Below are 19,647 nucleotides of genomic sequence, written 5' to 3' on the forward strand. Positions count from 1 at the left end.
CAACAAGACCCGTCCGACGACGGCAAAAGGGCTCGCCGCCGGACAGGAAGGAGGAGCTCTCAAAATTTTAGGAGGGTCAAATTTTATTAACTAACAAATTAAACTCATTTTCAGTCATCCTATAGGAATAACAGAATCTTTGCCAAAAAAAATAAAATAATAACATACATCTTTCAAAACACATTAGTATAAGAAAATTTTAAGTGTAATAGTAATTGTACTAATGAAGAAATTCAAAAATATTTAATTCAAGTTGAATAAATTTTGGGATGTGAGATGAACTTAAATATAGAAAAAAAAATGTGTTACTTTGATTTAGCATATTAACAAAGAATCGTAAATATAGGCATATGGGCATAATGCCATTACGAGCATATATCGATCAATAAGGTAAGAAAACTTTGAAAAGATTTATATTAATTAGATATATGTAGTGTATTAATAGTGTAAACTTTTATTTCATTCGATTAAAGTTCAAGGATAATTAAGACTAATTAAGATAATTTTGTATTAAATTTTGAAAACTAAGACTAATTATGGATTTTCCAAAAAGTGAGAAGGGTCAATTTTATTTCATTCCATTAAAGTTCATAGATAATTAAGACTAATTAACAATTTTCCAAAAATTGAGAAGGGTCAATTGACCCTTCTCGCCCTAGGCTAGCTATGCCCTTGCTCACTCCAAGCTTGGAGCTTGTTGAGATCTCTAAATTAGAGTTTGTAGAGAATTTATGATCGACCACTTACATCATTGTTTTGATCTAATCCGGCCAATATCTCTTGGAATCGGATTTCTTGGAAGCGACTACGCTCAGAAATTTTATATGTTTTCGTGGTAGCTTTTTCCGCTCCGAAACTAACCCTTTTTCTTGTTCTCTTTCAGGATGAGTAACCTGAACAAATTGGACTTTGCTCCATTGGGAACAACTGGCTCTGGATATCACAGGTGGGTTCGTAATGTCTGCCAGCATCTCAAGGCCGATGAAATCTTGGATACGATTCTTGAGCCTAGCCAGGACGTGCTAACTGTAGAGCAAGCTCAAGCTTTGGAAGCAAATTAATAGAGCAGCCTTAGAGGCAAATAAGGCGAAAGTCATCATCCTAATGACTCGTCATATGGATGATTCGCTCCAGTACGAGTGTATGAATGAAGAAGACCCCAGAAGGCTGTGGGTCTCACTCGAAGAAAGATTTGGCAACGTCCGTGACTCCCTGCTTCCTAACCTAAAAGTGAGATAGCACAGCCTCCGCTTCTGTGATTTCAAGTCAGTCCTTGACTACAACTCGGAAGCACTTCGCATTAAATCCTTAATGAAATTCTGTGGTAAAGAGATCATATATGCGATGTTGATTGAGAAGACTCTCTCTACCTTCCCCATCTCTGCATTTATGGTTGCTAAGAACTACTGAATCGATGTTATTGCAGGACGGATCACAAGGTTTCATGAGCTCATTGGAGTTATGAATGTCGCTGAAAAGCATGACAACATCCTTGTGAAGAACTATAATTTGAGATCCATGGAAACAGAGCATATTCCGGAGTCCAATTATAGTCGCGCCCCTAAGAGAGGGTGCCAAGAGCGAAACCCTAATCTTAGGGATACTTCTAGACGTTCTGGTCCATATAATCGCTCTACTTGGGAAGGTAACCGCCAAAATAGGCGAACATGGAACCGAAGAGGTCAACGTGGAAAGAGAGAGAGAGGCAACGCCTCTGGCCATGTTGGTGGCACCACCAACACTAAGAGCCATCTAAATGACTCTTTCAAAGTGCCTCAATCAATGGAGTCTGAGCAAAGAGATGTATGTTCTCGATGTGGAGTATCCGGTCATTGGGCACACATTTGTAGAGCTCGTGAAGAAATTGTCACCGCCTACAAAGCATATTGTTAAGCAAGAGAAGCTCACTATGTGGAACAAGAAGATGAAGAAGATGATCTAGAGTGAAGGGTTGAAGACTACAAATCTGGCTGGGATCAATAGGGTCACCAATTCTGTTTAAGTCTTTATTTTTCCAAGAGATGTGATAAGCATTTGCCATATATTTTGTAGTAAATGTCATTGGTTTAGTTTTTCTTCACATAGGCTCGTCCAAAACGAGTATGATGTCTAGGAAGGTTTTGAGATAAGTGGTACTTAAGCGAGCTTTGCTCCACCGACATCTCTCTACTCACCTGGTCATATTTATTTTGGAGTTACCGAAAGAAGTCAAACAACTACCTTTGTTTTGCATTAGGTAGCATTTGGATTAGATTATCCTAATAGTTAAGAGACAATAATGTACTCCGTTGGTTTATGAATAAAATTTCGAGTTCTTTTCATTATGACTCCATTTTGATTCTGAGCATATATATTACTTTGTGACTACGATGGCTGGACCATCAGTATTAATTCAAGGACATGGAATAACCCAAGTTTCCCTTGCCAAATGGCATCTTGATTACTGTTACAGAAACTCTCTACACTCCTAAGGCAAATCGCACCTATGAATAGCCAACGGATTCTATGCGAAAACGCATGTACAGAACGGAAATGAGTTCCTTTGCAATATGATAGGAGCATTTTAATGCGATGATTTAATAGTTATTTCCTTACATAAATCAATTGTAATAAAGTTTCTATTTTTAGGTACCTTGGAGCAAATGGAGAAGAAATGAGCTTAAAGGCACATGAGAAGCAAGGGAATGTTGGAATGATAGAGGCAAGGCACGAGGGCTGCAGAAATAAGTTGAATTGAAGAAATAAGGTTTTCCTGGTCCAACTAGGAAATCCTCACTACAAAAAAGAATTCAAATGGCCACGGCGCAACGCCGTCGCGGAAAGTCAAATTACCGTCGCAAAAGACCAATGGCGACGGCAATTTTGCAGTTGTCGTTGAGGGCGTCGCCATTGCTATTTGCTACGGAAATTACGCCGTAGCTTGCAGTTTGACTACGGCAACTACGCCATCGCAAAGGTCAATAGCGACGCCACCTATCGCAATGGAATTTTTGCGACGGAAACAATGCGGTCGCAAAATATGAATTATTAATTAAAAAAAAATCTTTTCTTTTTTAACAAAACGCATACAATTGACATTCTGTTCAATTACTTAATTATGCAAACAAGATAATCTATAAGTACAGAGCCAACAAAATTGAAATACAAAGCTTGGATAGATAATATTTGAGGTATGATTATACAGATACAAAAATGCACTAATATTTAAACCTTAGCTAAAACTAGGCAGCTTGCCCATGCGATGCTGCCAGTTTCTGTTTGATTTTCTTAAATTTTATACAGAATCTAAATTTACTAAAATTTCATATCACTCTGGTCTTTGTGCCGAAAGGACTTTCGGGATGGTTGATTTCCAGGATATCCTTTCCCTGAGAAAGTTGAAAAATGTAAATCAGATAACGAATTCAACCATATTATAGAAAACTCTTTAGCCTCTAAACCAGCATCAGAAAGGAAATATTAATTGTAAATTAGAACTCAGCTGAGCTACAATAACAACTTTCCAGATAAAGCAAGATCACACATTCACTTGCAAACAGATAGAAAAAGTAGAGAGTTCATACCAGAAGTGAAGCAAATGATCACAGCAGCCTTAGCTGCCCAATAGTAATCAAATGATGTTTCCTAATTGTTTCAGTTGCTAACACCAGCCAAACAAACAATGCAGACTAAGTATCACATCAAACCCAATTAGCAAAATAAAAAAACAGGCACTGTGAGAATATGGTCGTTTATTTTGATTGGAACTGCATACAATAGTAACAAAAAAAGGAATCATGGTTTCAGGTCTTTTCATTCCAAACCATAAACTTGAATATTCACTACACAATAAAAAAGGTAAGTAGCAGATCAGAAGAGCAACGGTCGCAAGGTGGCTGTAATACCCCGGAAAATCCAAATTAAATTCCGTGGATTTTTAGAAATGATTTCACGATAGTAGGAGCGAGTACGAAGCTTGGAGAAGTTGTGGAATTAGTTCGAACGATTTTATTTTCGAAAACGAACGTTTTTAGGGGGTCAACAAAGTTGACTTTTTATACGTTCAAAATTTGGGAAAACTCCCTTCATGAAAGTTGTAGAGCTCGTCGATACGAGTTCGTGGACATGTGGAACGCAATATTCGGAGTTCGTATGATTAAGTTATGAATATTTGAAAATTGAGAATTTTCTATAAATAGGAAAAATATCAGATTTATTCATTAAGGACGAAAAAATGCAAATTTTGCATTTTGGCCCCCGGTTTCCTCCGTTCTCTCTCCTCCCTACGCAGCCGACCCGACTGACCCGACCCGGACCCATCTCCCTCCTCCGGCGTCCTCCGGCCACGACCCGGCCCTCTCCGGACTCGCCGTGCCAGGCCCAGCCGCCTGGTGGCCTCCCCTTGCACCGCCGCTGCCCCCAGACGTGGATCGAAGCCCCCCAGAGCCTAGCATTCGACCCGACCGGATCTTGGCCGTGCCGGCGTTGCACGGGCCGATCCTCCCCATTTTCGTGATCTCCTCCTCCCCCTGATCATCCCCATATAGGCCTTGCTTGACGATTTGGAGTGTGGAGTGAAAGATCACGAGTTGAAGATTTCGACGTCCCTGATTCAATCTGGAATCTGATCGGACGCACGAGATTAATCCAACTTCAACGCTTGATCTAGGACGATCTAGGCCAAACCAGACTTAGCTCCAGGTATGGAAGTCGATCACCCTTTCATTTTGAACCAGTTTGTAGTTGGTCACTTTGCCATCTGAGGTGGTTGACCGGCGTTGACCGCCCACTGACCACCGCTTGTGGCGGCGCATCAGACCATATTTCGAGTTTTCATTATCTAGGCGATGATCTATGCATCCATACGAGCGTTTTGATATATAACATGGTCATGTTAGAAAAAGTTGATAAATAGTGGATTTACGTTTTGACGTTACTATTTAACGTTTTTACGTTTATCTTCGGTTTACGATCTGTGAAGATCTGACCATCGTTTTTGCTTCAATTTTGGATATGTTGATCGTATGACTGTCCCGGTGACCTTGTGAGGTCACGGGCGAAGATCCGACCGTTGGATCTTCGTATAATTGAGAAATAGTGATTCGGAAGGCGATTCGTGAGAATCTGACCGTCGGATTTTCATATAATTTTATGGAGATGTTTGTTAGAGTGATTCAAGAAGATCTGAGTCTTTAATGATAATTTTGGAGGATGATCCTAAGGGCGATCCGTGAGGATCCGACCGTTGGATCATCGTATAAATTCGATCTGACCGTTGGATCATCATTAAATTAGAATCCGACCGTTGGATTTCCGTATATGTGTGCTTTTGAGTTGTTGGCTAAGTTAAGATCATTATTGGATTAGGTGATCGATGGATTTATTTGGCGGACGATTCGTGAGATTGTTAATGGAGCTGTTAAGAAGACGCAGCTGGATTAGAGGTGAGTAAACCTCACGTGGTTCATATTACGAACCCAATATATTTAATTGCTTTATTTTGCAATCATATGAACTATTGTTGGTGTATTAGACATTCCTGTGTGAATGTCTGTATATATATTATTACGTGAAATAATATGTATTGTTGGAGTTGTGTTGAGTTTATTGTTGAGAAACAATATATTGTGAGAGGTATTGAGTTTATTGTTGAGAAACAATATATTGTGAGAGGTGTTGAGTTTTATTGTTGAGGAACAATAAATTGTTGTGATCTGTGGAGATCACTAGGTCACGAGGTGACCATGGCATCTATTAGTGAATCACGCTCTCGTACCGGGCTGGTGGTTATTAATAGTATTAAATCGTAATCACGTCTGTGGCCGGACGAGTGGTTACGTTCAGTTAGAGCTCTAGTCTGTCTGCCAAATGTGGAGTGACCTTATGAGTGAAATTGAGAGTAACTCATAAGTGTCAATATATATATGGTAACCTTATGAGGGAAATTGAGAGTAACTCATAAGGGTCTATATATATATATGAGTCTGTCTACCAAATGTTGGGAAATCTTATGAGCGAATTTGAGAGTAACTCATAAGTGTCTATATGTATATATGAGAGTGAGTGATCTTATGAGCTAAATTGAGAGTAACTCATAAGTGTCTACATATATATATGAGAGTGAGTGATCTTATGAGCTAAATTGAGAGTAACTCATAAGTGTCTATATATATATATGAGAGTGAGAAAGTAACGTGGGTTTGTGGTAGTCTTGAAATCTAATAAATCAACAGTTCTTTCTTGTTTACTCATACTGGCTGTAAAAAGCTTACCGGGTTTTGTGTTGTTGCAACTCCCGGTACACTATTCAAATTGTGTAGCGGGTAATCCTACAGGACAGGAGAACCAGGACGGTGATCGTGCGGTTAGAGCAATTGTTAGAGTTTTACAACAATTGTAAGTTGTGAGGTGTGTTATGCTCATTTGAGCTTTATAATATATTGTGAGAGTGAATTGTAATAATGAACTCGAAGTTTCGAGATTTGGTTTTTTTGTAATTGTAATTATTCAGGTTTCGGATTTGAATTTATCATTCAAAATCCGGGGCGTGACAGTTTGGTATCAGAGCGTAAGGTACATATTTGGTGATAATCAGTACCTCCCGAGTGATGGCCCGTCTGCAGCGGATCCCCATCATATACTCTTCGGTACTGGTAAAATCATTGGGTATGTCTTAGTATGGGGTCTAGACAACGTGTAAGTCCGTAGGACGGTAGAGTTGTCTACTAAGTTCGTATTAGAATAAGTTTAGTTTCCGCGAGTTGTGATCTTCGAGGAATAGGAACCTCTGGATTTAACTCTGATGAGTCGGTGAGGTAGAGGTCGAGTCTGATGTAGGGACAGGACCTTTCTATGGAGACAGTTGAGGATGAGGTGGAGGCATTAGAGGTTGAGTTGCCTAGTCTACCTGTAGTTGATGTGATGGATGTTATTCTTGGGTTGAAATGGTGAAAGAGATTGAGACCCTAGGAATAGTTGAAAAGAGAATTGATCTCACCAACTCAAGATGATAGGAGTGTGAGAGATTATGAGACAGAATTCTCAAGACTATATTGGTGTTCGAGTGTAGTGATGTAATTTGGGAGATACTTATGTTACCTTTAATAAGGGTAGTATGTCAAGTGATCATGGCATAGGTTGACTTTGTAAGTGAAGTGGTGGAGCTTGTGTAGCTTCTTTGAGTTATCACCTTTGAGGAATGGGAACCTTTGGATTAAACTCTGGTGGAGTTATTGAGGATGGTTTTCACGAAAAACAGTATCCTTATGTGCATTGTAGTCGTTGGTTGTTGGGGTCATGGTGTTTGACCAATGCTTGTATCTAAAGTCGTTACGAGTATTTGACTAGTAGTTGTGATACTTTCCATTAGTTGGATATGCAGATGTTTTGAGTTGAAGAATACTTAGCAGTTATTGGTTGCTTAGTGATGGAATTGTGTTATAATGGAGCATTCATTCATGCACAGTTGTTTGGTGTTTAGGATAGCTACTATATATTAGCTAAATGTCGGGGTGTGGTTTGAGATCTGCGGATGGTATTGGAAATTATTGTGGAGTGCTGGTTCACTGACTATTGTTGAGTAGTAATGCATAATTCGTTGTTACTATGATGGATTTTGTGTATGGTTGACTTATGGAAAGATTGATATGACCTCGTGATAGAATTGACTGTGAAGAGACATTGTGTTGATGTATGAGCTTAGGTAATAACGTTGTTTTCAACTCTAGGAGTGCTAGGGTTGTATAACTAATTTATGAGGCCAGATACTGTTGTGAGGACAGATTATGGATTATGACGTGGTTAGTGTGAAGTGCTATAATCACAGAATTTTGACCCACTAGATGTTGACTTACCACCAAATGAGCAGTGAGGTGATTCGTGGGTGAGATACTGAGTGTGGTACCAGTATCGATTAGTGGATGCTAAGATGGTACATATTGCTTGTTGAAGCAATTGATAGATGGAGTGATCGAGATTTTTTTTTAGAGTTGTAAGTGTGACTCTAAAGATGTGGGTTTTTCCTAGCTAACTCAGGAAGTGTTTAGCTTTATTAATCCCTAATTCTAGCGACGAAATTATTGTGTTTGGTTTGACTCAGAGGATACTAGCTTGACCTCTGTGTGACTTAATTGATTGCTAGGTTTTGAATGATTGTTTGTGATAAATCATTTTGAAAGATGTGTGCAGCAGAGTCTCGATGGTTTTGAAAAGAGTATTAAGTGACCAAGGTTCGATCCTTGGTGTTGTTGTGGTTAAACAAAAAAAAAAAAAGAAAACATGCACACAATCTTATTGATTTTATATTACAAAAAGGGAAACGAGGACTATGCTATACTAAGCCTAGTCAGCAGCTCCGGATGGGTTGAGGCTGAGCTCAAGAGAAACGTTTGAGCCACTGTGGTAACCGCCTGAGCCACCAGAATAGTAACCAAAAGCGCTACCTTCCTCGGAAGTAGCCTTCAGGTTACCAAAGACGTCCTCGCCGTGCACGGGGAACAGAGGAAGAGTTTGAACCTCCTGGTGATCTCCTCCTCGTTGTTGCAGGGATGTTTGTCCTCCTGTTGTGCCAAAAGAGTTGTACTAGTATTAGTGTTGAAGTGTGAGGAAGAATATGAAACAGAATTTAAATCAAGAAATCCTTCATTACCAGTAGAATAGGTGGAACCAAAGTTGAGATCAATGGATCTACCATCATCAGTAGAACTAGTGGACCCAAAATTGATGTCAATGGATCCACCAGCTGGCCCAAAATTGATGTCGATGGATCCACCAGCACCAGTAGAACCAGTGGACCCAAAATTGAGATCAATGGATCTACCAGTACCAAGAGAACTAGTTCTCATGGGCACTGGAGCAGCCTGATTACACCTATTCATCTGCTTCTCTCGAGCCCTGACGTTCTGGAACCAAAAGTAAATGTTCTTACCCTCAACATGCCCATACTGGTTCAGCTGGAGACAGATCTCGTGAATCTGCTCTGTAGTTGGGCACTTAAATCCCTTGACATAGTAAAGATCCTTGAGGATTCTTATTTGTTCTGGAGTAGGAATCCACCTGGTACGGCTTCGCCAGAAATCCATGTTGGCACTACTTCCAGCTGCTTGGGTGTTTCCTCCCTCCTCTGTTGGTTGCTGTTGTTGTGGTTCCATTTGTTGCGGGGTTTGGAGCTCCATTAGTTGCAGAGTTCGTGGCTCTTGGGTCATGGGGTGAGAGGATGTGGAAATCGAGGAATACATGGTTTAGTGTTTGAGGGAGATTTTGTTAGAAGGATTGGAGTTGTTGAACTGGTGATTGGAGATCTGAGATTCTCAGAGGAAAGATGAGATCGAATCTTCAAATGGAAGAAAAGATCTGAGAAAGAAGGATTGAAGATTTGGAGGAAAATATTGAAGATCTGAAAGTTCAGAGGAAAGATGGGATTGAATCAACTAGATGGGAGAGAAGATCAGAAGAGAAGGATTGAAATTGATGAAGAAAGGATTTGAGAAGAGAAAGGCTGAAGAGTTGAGAGAGAAAGACTTGAGCTCGGAAGAAAAATTTCTTTTCTTTTGGAGTGAACAGTTTTTCTCCAGAATGCACCTATTTATAGAACAAGGTGAGCAGATCTCCACCGTTGGATGAACGATCTCAGAATTTGAATCCACGCGTTGGATTAAAGTCGCCCCGAAACCCGGAAAAGCTGTTGGCGCGTGTTGAGCGTGTAAGGGGACAGGCCGAACCTCGAGACGCTGTGGCAGACAGCTTTAGCCGAAAGTGATTTGCTTTCCGTAAATCACGGAAGAGACGTGTCGTGGCACGTGGAGTGTACCGACAGTTTGTTGTTATTCTATCGCTTATGATAGAATAAATAAAAGAAGTTGCATGGATAGTAACGAGAGCAGCTGGTGCTCTAGTGGTTGAAGAGCAAGGCTCATGTACAAGAGGTCAGAGGTTCGAACCTTGCCTCTCGTTTATTTTTATTATGTTCGCTTATGACATAATAAGTAAAACATTTGTACACATTATATTAAGCACAGCTTGTGCTCCAGTGGTTGGTGGGCAAAGCCCTTGTGCAGCAGGTTAAGGTTTCGAACCTTGCCTCCCCCGTTATTTTATTTATGTCGCTTATGACATAATAAATATAACACGTGAGCATATATTAATGAAGGCAGCTCTTGCTTCAGTGGTTGGGAGCAAAACCTTCGTGTTTGAGGTCGGGAGTTCGAACCTTACCTCTTACAAATATTTTTGGATCTCGTATATGCTTGATATACGGACGTATATACGGTATGTACGGTATACATACGTATATACGGTCTGTACGGTATGTATACTTATATACAGTTGTACAGTATGCATACGTATATACGGTCTGTACGGTATGCATACGAATATACAGTTGTACGGTATGCATACGTATATACGATCTGTACGGTATGCATACGTATATACGGTATGTACAATTTCATACCGTAGCCGAGCTGGAAGTTGGTGGGCCGATTGGTAGGCCCAAATAGTAAGCCCAAATAGTAAGCCCGAATGGTAGGCCCAAATGGTAGGCCCAAATGGTAAGCCCAATTGTTCGGCCCGAATAGTAGGCCCAAATGTTAAACCCAAAGTGGTTTGGGCCGGTTCGAAATGTGGATGGTCCGATTTCTTCAGGCCCAATTGGCCAGCCCTAGTGCTTAGCCCAAGGATTGAGCAAGCCCAAGTCATCATCATTGGATGACATAATTTATTGGCGTGCTTTTGGGGATGATTTGTTTTGAGTGATGCATCTCTATGGTTGTGAAGAGTGGTGCATGCTTAAGTTTTACTATGGAGATTTACCGTGATGCTAATTGAGTAGCGAAACACTTTGTGGGAGTGTTTACTGTGCTTGTATGCCAGTACAGAGTGATGATCTATGTGATGATCTATGTGAAGATCTATGTGAGGATCTATGAGATGATCCATGTGACGATTTTGTGTATGTGATGTGGAGTGTTGTTGAGCAGTTGTTGTGTGCGTTTACGTTTGTGATGAAAGGATTTAGTGGCCATAGGAATGTATTTTTATACAAGGGTTGAGGCTTTGTAGATTACTACAGCTTTGGGAAAGATGGATATTCGATGGTTAGGTCAACCTTAATCGAGAGGAATTGACTTACGCTCAAATTTCGGGACGAAATTTCTTTAAGGAGGGTAGACTGTAATACCCCGGAAAATCCAAATTAAATTCCGTGGATTTTTAGAAATGATTTCACGATAGTAGGAGCGAGTACGAAGCTTGGAGAAGTTGTGGAATTAGTTCGAACGATTTTATTTTCGAAAACGAACGTTTTTAGGGGGTCAACAAAGTTGACTTTTTATACGTTCAAAATTTGGGAAAACTCCCTTCATGAAAGTTGTAGAGCTCGTCGATACGAGTTCGTGGACATGTGGAACGCAATATTCGGAGTTCGTATGATTAAGTTATGAATATTTGAAAATTGAGAATTTTCTATAAATAGGAAAAATATCAGATTTATTCATTAAGGACGAAAAAATGCAAATTTTGCATTTTGGCCCCCGGTTTCCTCCGTTCTCTCTCCTCCCTACGCAGCCGACCCGACTGACCCGACCCGGACCCATCTCCCTCCTCCGGCGTCCTCCGGCCACGACCCGGCCCTCTCCGGACTCGCCGTGCCAGGCCCAGCCGCCTGGTGGCCTCCCCTTGCACCGCCGCTGCCCCCAGACGTGGATCGAAGCCCCCCAGAGCCTAGCATTCGACCCGACCGGATCTTGGCCGTGCCGGCGTTGCACGGGCCGATCCTCCCCATTTTCGTGATCTCCTCCTCCCCCTGATCATCCCCATATAGGCCTTGCTTGACGATTTGGAGTGTGGAGTGAAAGATCACGAGTTGAAGATTTCGACGTCCCTGATTCAATCTGGAATCTGATCGGACGCACGAGATTAATCCAACTTCAACGCTTGATCTAGGACGATCTAGGCCAAACCAGACTTAGCTCCAGGTATGGAAGTCGATCACCCTTTCATTTTGAACCAGTTTGTAGTTGGTCACTTTGCCATCTGAGGTGGTTGACCGGCGTTGACCGCCGCGTTGACCGCCCACTGACCACCGCTTGTGGCGGCGCATCAGACCATATTTCGAGTTTTCATTATCTAGGCGATGATCTATGCATCCATACGAGCGTTTTGATATATAACATGGTCATGTTAGAAAAAGTTGATAAATAGTGGATTTACGTTTTGACGTTACTATTTAACGTTTTTACGTTTATCTTCGGTTTACGATCTGTGAAGATCTGACCATCGTTTTTGCTTCAATTTTGGATATGTTGATCGTATGACTGTCCCGGTGACCTTGTGAGGTCACGGGCGAAGATCCGACCGTTGGATCTTCGTATAATTGAGAAATAGTGATTCGGAAGGCGATTCGTGAGAATCTGACCGTCGGATTTTCATATAATTTTATGGAGATGTTTGTTAGAGTGATTCAAGAAGATCTGAGTCTTTAATGATAATTTTGGAGGATGATCCTAAGGGCGATCCGTGAGGATCCGACCGTTGGATCATCGTATAAATTCGATCTGACCGTTGGATCATCATTAAATTAGAATCCGACCGTTGGATTTCCGTATATGTGTGCTTTTGAGTTGTTGGCTAAGTTAAGATCATTATTGGATTAGGTGATCGATGGATTTATTTGGCGGACGATTCGTGAGATTGTTAATGGAGCTGTTAAGAAGACGCAGCTGGATTAGAGGTGAGTAAACCTCACGTGGTTCATATTACGAACCCAATATATTTAATTGCTTTATTTTGCAATCATATGAACTATTGTTGGTGTATTAGACATTCCTGTGTGAATGTCTGTATATATATTATTACGTGAAATAATATGTATTGTTGGAGTTGTGTTGAGTTTATTGTTGAGAAACAATATATTGTGAGAGGTATTGAGTTTATTGTTGAGAAACAATATATTGTGAGAGGTGTTGAGTTTTATTGTTGAGGAACAATAAATTGTTGTGATCTGTGGAGATCACTAGGTCACGAGGTGACCATGGCATCTATTAGTGAATCACGCTCTCGTACCGGGCTGGTGGTTATTAATAGTATTAAATCGTAATCACGTCTGTGGCCGGACGAGTGGTTACGTTCAGTTAGAGCTCTAGTCTGTCTGCCAAATGTGGAGTGACCTTATGAGTGAAATTGAGAGTAACTCATAAGTGTCAATATATATATGGTAACCTTATGAGGGAAATTGAGAGTAACTCATAAGGGTCTATATATATATATGAGTCTGTCTACCAAATGTTGGGAAATCTTATGAGCGAATTTGAGAGTAACTCATAAGTGTCTATATGTATATATGAGAGTGAGTGATCTTATGAGCTAAATTGAGAGTAACTCATAAGTGTCTACATATATATATGAGAGTGAGTGATCTTATGAGCTAAATTGAGAGTAACTCATAAGTGTCTATATATATATATGAGAGTGAGAAAGTAACGTGGGTTTGTGGTAGTCTTGAAATCTAATAAATCAACAGTTCTTTCTTGTTTACTCATACTGGCTGTAAAAAGCTTACCGGGTTTTGTGTTGTTGCAACTCCCGGTACACTATTCAAATTGTGTAGCGGGTAATCCTACAGGACAGGAGAACCAGGACGGTGATCGTGCGGTTAGAGCAATTGTTAGAGTTTTACAACAATTGTAAGTTGTGAGGTGTGTTATGCTCATTTGAGCTTTATAATATATTGTGAGAGTGAATTGTAATAATGAACTCGAAGTTTCGAGATTTGGTTTTTTTGTAATTGTAATTATTCAGGTTTCGGATTTGAATTTATCATTCAAAATCCGGGGCGTGACAGTGGCACAGTCCCAAAGCAAGTAGGTTTGATGTGACATTGAACAAAAAAACCATGGATATGAAATTGAGACAATCTATGAAACTATGAAACACAGCATACCCCTTGAATCCTCTTCCCAGTGACATCCTTGTCCTTAAACTTTACAATAGACACTGCTGGTCTTCTATATCTATGTTTAAATTTTAGAACACTTGTAACTCATACAATGATTCTTCATACAAAGGACAAAGAACTAATGTGAAGTGTGGAAATTGACACACTGTTGGTCCTATAGACCAAGATAACGTACGTAAGAATATGTACCTTGACATTTTCCTTTCCAAATAGCATTCTGGACCAAGATTCTTTTGCAGGATATACTTCATCCATAAGGATGTCATGATATCTAGGATTCCTTGAAAATTTTGGTTTCTTAATCCCATTGTCTGCCTCACTGATTTTCAAAAAGAAAATAAGTTAGTAATTTACAAACCAAACACTACAAAGAAATTAATAACTCATGTTTGAGTACACTAGCTACTTTGTTCTATTGGCAATACTATTGCATGATCCAATCTAAAGAAGATGTGAACCATCGTGTAAGCAGTTTACATTTTGAAGGCCTAAAGATCCGAAGCTCATTTGATAATGAGAAACGAAAAACCAAAACAACCACTGAATCTCATTTTCAATACCTGACAAAGAACTAAATAAAGCAATCTGATTTCAGTTGTATCAGTCTTTGCATATGATCATATTTACAACCATATAAAAACTTTTGAAAACGTGTAGCAAAACAGAAACTGAACTGATTTCGTTCTAGTTTGAAGACTAGAGAAAGATTACAAACCTGAAATATGTGACTATCACTTATTTCAATATAATACAGAACCATGCAAATGATTAACAAATATATACGATTCCAAGTCTAAATGCAGTACTAGTCCTATTAGCAGTACTTAAAATCACTCAAATAACCTTGACAACAAAAATATCAATTCTGAAGGATCCAATCCTAGAAATAGAGTCAAATTCATGCATATACCAAAACACAGGACCAACAAATCATTCTGCAATCAAATTAAAAAAAAATTGTAAACTGAGCTGACCTTTAAGTGCGCAGCGGCTTTGTCCTTGTCAGTGAACACTCTAGTAGACTCCAACAACAATATCGGCACCAAACTGACCCCATGGGATCTCCTCTGGGTTTCTGTAACAAACAAATCCCATAATCAGGGGCGGAACCAGGATTTGACATCAGGGGGCGGGTCCAGACATATATAGTATATAATATTAAAATTTTGCAAAAAATTAATGTTTTGTATATTTCCCTTATAGAAGATGTTCATCTTCAAACCAAGCAAGATTCTATTTTATACATCTCCTAAACTCATATAAAGATTACAAATGTTCATGTGAAGAAAGTAATAACTTATTCATCAATTACTTTACGTTTTCTTGGTAAATTAATTACTTTCTATTTTTCAAATAAAACAAATCAATTACTTTACTTATTCAGACATAAAGACTAATCAATTTAATAATTATGTTTCTTAATATAATTGATTAATTATTCAAATTGATTGGTTATAGAAGTTTTTGGGGGGTGTAATACTTAAATTAAGCCTATTTTTAATATTAATAAGGTAAATACGTAACTAAAATTGAAGTATACCAAAAATTCTGGGGGGGGAGGGGTCCGGACCCCTTCGGGCCTATGAATAGGTCCACCCCTGCCCATAATTGATGTAGTACTTGGATCTACAATCCCATACTTAACAGCAACTACAAAATCCACTCTATGTAAACTGTTAGTATAATATTATTGGCAATTCCAAAACACAAAACTATAATCATGTGAAGCCCAAGAAGAATTGTTTAATCATGATGATTAACTAATTAAATGCAAGTATGGTTCCTATGGTGGTCTTGCTGTCAAGACATAAGATAAGACTACGGTGGTCTTGCATGGATTATTAAAGTATGGGTTCTGTTTTCTAAAGCAATAAAACGAAAAGAGAAGAGAATGTGGGAGACATGCTTTTTAAGCATGAACAACCTTTCTGTTACAAAACAAGGAAAAGCAATTGCATTCTATTTTTTTCTCCTTCATGGAGAACTAGCTGTCCATACACAAAAGGTAGAAGAGGACAACAACGGGTTCCATCTTCTCATGATGAAAAGCTTGTTGTCAAAGATATTTCAAAAAAAAAAGCTTGTTGTCAAAGAAGAAATGTCAAGCAACTGTATCAAATTTCAATCTCGTCTTGCTGTCGACTCGATTAAACCACTATGAACTAACATATATTGGCAGGAGTAAACCCCAAAAGAAAAAAAAAAACCTAAATCTCTTAAACGAAGTTACAGAGAGAGCTCGTAGCTCTTTCGATCATTGATATTTCTCAAGTGTCTTCTCCATGCTGAAATGAAATTAAGCAACCACCATGAAAATGACAAACAAAAGAGAGCAATGAACAAATACTAGAAAGAACATATAATAAACAGGTGGAGATACAACTTGTTTTAATACAATGATGCTTCACATCTGTAAATGCCTAACTAAATTAGTTCAAATCCAACACCAGGTAAATGCTAAACTATGAAAGACAACTAGAGGTGTAGATCTATGCCACACTTACTTACAAAACTGGTTTTCTTTCTTCGGGATTTTGAGAGGAATCAGATGTCCATTTCTTGAGCTGTGTAATCAACAACAATCCACAAGCCCTACATCCAAATTAAACAAATCCACAGATTAAACCAATCCATAAGCCCTGCACCCAAATTAAGCCAAAATAGCAACCAAAAAAATAAATGAATTGAACTGTGAAGCAAAATAAGAATGAACTTACTATATAAATTTTATTATCTTGGCATTGATATGCAGAAAGAGAATGAAAAATAGGAAGGAGATGGAGTTTGAACAATCGCAGATTGGGTCATGAGAAGAAAATTAGGGAAATCGAGAGTAGGAGAGGGGAGAGTGTAAAAAGTAAGAGCTCCCCATTGCAGACCCATTTGAAATTGAAAATGGTTTTGAGTAGAAAGATGAGCAAAAGTAGTGCTAGCCTTCTTCGTCGGCCACTCGATTGGGATTGATAAATTAGATAGCAATCGAACAATCTGGTGAAGGAGCCAATGGAACGACAGAAACAAAGAACCCAGGTAGAACAATCCTAAAACCCAGGCCAGATTCCTTCTATTTCCCCAAACCAACCCAGATCTTAAACAAGTTTCCACCCCTAACTCAAAAGTTACAGATCTTGACCCCTTTGACATCACCGAGTTCGATCTGCAACTCCACCAAGCACTCTCCTTTTCTCCTTACTGAATACCAATCCATTGAAAACAGTAGAGTGAACACGAAGGGAACTCAATGTTTCCCAACCCAAAAAACCTAAGAAGACATCTAATACGATGGAAAGAAAATATATAAAATAAAAATATACGACGGCATCAATTACGGTAGCTAAAAGAAGTAAATTTTGGCGACGGAAAGATATTGCCGTAGCAATTGAAGGCATATTTATGCAACGGCAACGCCATGCCGTCGCAAATAATTTTTCTCTTTGCGACGCCGTATTTGCCATAGCGAATTTCTGATCAATGGCGACGGCATTCTGACGCCGACGCTAACTGGTGAAGCCAAATGAATTCTTTTTTGTAGTGCCTGGTCTGACTAGGAAACCCAGTCAAAGTAGGAATCTTAATGACACAAGGAATCCCAGTTGAACTAGGAAAGCAAAAGAAGATTTTGGAAGGTTCAAGAACATTTCATATGAAGAGTCCTTGTTTGACTAGGAGTCCTAATGATTGCTTGCTTTCAAGGATCTTCAAGTTCTTCGTCTCAAGTGCCGGGACTGGGATTGGTGGGCAGTGCCTGCTAGGAGCCGCGTGGGGCTGCTACAAGGGTGGAGGCGGAGGTGGGGGGCGCTGGGATCTGAGCAGCAGGTGGGCTGGAAAGGAGGAGGCCGGAAGAAGGATCTGGAGGTCTAGCCGGACGTGGGGCTACAGGGATCGGTGATGTAGGAGCGAAGGCTGGTGGGCGGGTCGTGGTGCACAGGCACGGGGTTTTGTGCAGACGTGAGTTGGGGAGGTCTGCTGCAGGTGGGTGGGCTGTGCAGACGGTGGTGGGGCTGTAGGTTGGTGCAGCAGCGCGATGGAAGGTGGGGTGCTGCTGATGTGCGGCTGTGTGGGCTGAGGAGGCGCTGGTTAAGCAGCTTGCTGGGCGGCAGAAGGTGGATGGGCAGGGGCGCTGCCGTGTGTTGGAGGCAGCAAGGTTGGGAAGGCAATGTGCGCGGGGCTGCTGCACGGAATTTTTTTTTTTGTTGGTGGCGGCAGAGAAGAAGAAAAAGTTTTTTTTTCTTCTTCTAGGGTTTTGGTTTTGGTTTTTTTTTTTTTTTTTTTTTTTCCGACCGGAGGAAGAAAGAAACTAGAAAATTAGAGTTTTTTGCTTGGCTATTTGCTCTGAGCGTGCTGATAACGTGTAAAAGTAAAATGAAATTGAAATTGGTCTACTCATTTCATTTCATAGTCCCTTTATATAGGGAGAGAATTACAACGGAAATATCAATTACAATGATGACATTAAATGCTGATTGATCCGTAATCCTTGCTGATTGATGGTAATCGCTAATTCCTTGATTCCCTCTTCGTCAGTCACTTTGACGAATGCACATAATGTGTTTTTCCTTTAACAATCTCTTCATTTTCTGTTTTTACTGTTTGATGTATTCCTCTTTGACTCTTTCAGTTTCTTTTATTAATAATTTAATATAGAGAAAATTAATCACAATCAATATTATCCAATAAATCAATCTAGCTAATTAGGTCATTTATCAAGCTAGGTATAAGAGAATTATGTAAAGATTATACATGAGAAATTATGTTGTTAAACGATTTTTTTTTCAATGTAATAACTATTTATGTTTTGACCATCCTAGATGAAATTTTTAGCTACACCAATGGTTCCGAGCTAAAGTGTTTGAGGTCATTGGCTTTAGTACCCACTTGCAATGATACTTTTCCAAAAAAAAAAATCTTTTATTGCTAAATGATAATTCATGTGAGCTTACACTTTAATCTCGCCTCAGGCCTATAAAATTTTAGGACTGGCCTTAATCAAATGTTAGCGGAGAAAGGCAAGGTGGAAGTGGAGTGAAAAACATTTGATTGTCTTGTGGAAGTGTATTAGAGCACATGCAGCAGAGGGGTAAGAGCAAGTTCACCCGTTGGGTCACCATGTCACCTACTATTCACTATTTTTTAGTGTTTATTTTCACTCTCTAGGTCACGGGCACAGTGTATTTCGTGCCCTGGGATTGGTGGGCAGGTGAGCGAGTGCCGGGACTGGGATTGGTGGGCAGTGCCTGCTAGGAGCCGCGTGGGGCTGCTACAAGGGTGGAGGCGGAGGTGGGGGGCGCTGGGATCTGAGCAGCAGGTGGGCTGGAAAGGAGGAGGCCGGAAGAAGGATCTGGAGGTCTAGCCGGACGTGGGGCTACAGGGATCGGTGATGTAGGAGCGAAGGCTGGTGGGCGGGTCGTGGTGCACAGGCACGGGGTTTTGTGCAGACGTGAGTTGGGGAGGTCTGCTGCAGGTGGGTGGGCTATGCAGACGGTGGTGGGGCTGTAGGTTGGTGCAGCAGCGCGATGGAAGGTGGGGTGCTGCTGATGTGCGGCTGTGTGGGCTGAGGAGGCGCTGGTTAAGCAGCTTGCTGGGCGGTAGAAGGTGGATGGGCAGGGGCGCTGCCGTGTGTTGGAGGCAGCAAGGTTGGGAAGGCAATGTGCGCGGGGCTGCTGCACGGAATTTTTTTTTTTGTTGGTGGCGGCAGAGAAGAAGAAAAAGTTTTTTTT

The 19,647-nt window shown here is 40.3% G+C and overlaps 1 long non-coding RNA gene across 2 annotated transcripts; it reads right to left on the minus strand.

The window, feature by feature from the left end:
* Nucleotides 1-3,131: 3,131 nt before the first annotated feature.
* LOC133745873 (uncharacterized) lies at nt 3,132-17,201 on the minus strand. 2 transcript variants are annotated; one of them, XR_009863855.1, is made up of 5 exons: nt 16,648-17,201; nt 16,435-16,522; nt 14,905-15,005; nt 14,120-14,249; nt 3,132-3,368 (listed from the first exon to the last, which is right to left on the minus strand). It is a non-coding gene; the product is annotated as an uncharacterized LOC133745873 (long non-coding RNA). The 2 variants fall into 2 exon arrangements; XR_009863854.1 differs by lacking the exon at nt 3,132-3,368 and having other exon boundaries at nt 13,824-14,249.
* Between the last annotated feature and the right edge of the window lie 2,446 nt (nt 17,202-19,647).

This window comes from Rosa rugosa, chromosome 4, assembly GCF_958449725.1.
Source record: "Rosa rugosa chromosome 4, drRosRugo1.1, whole genome shotgun sequence".
Taxonomy (NCBI): Eukaryota; Viridiplantae; Streptophyta; class Magnoliopsida; order Rosales; family Rosaceae; genus Rosa; species Rosa rugosa.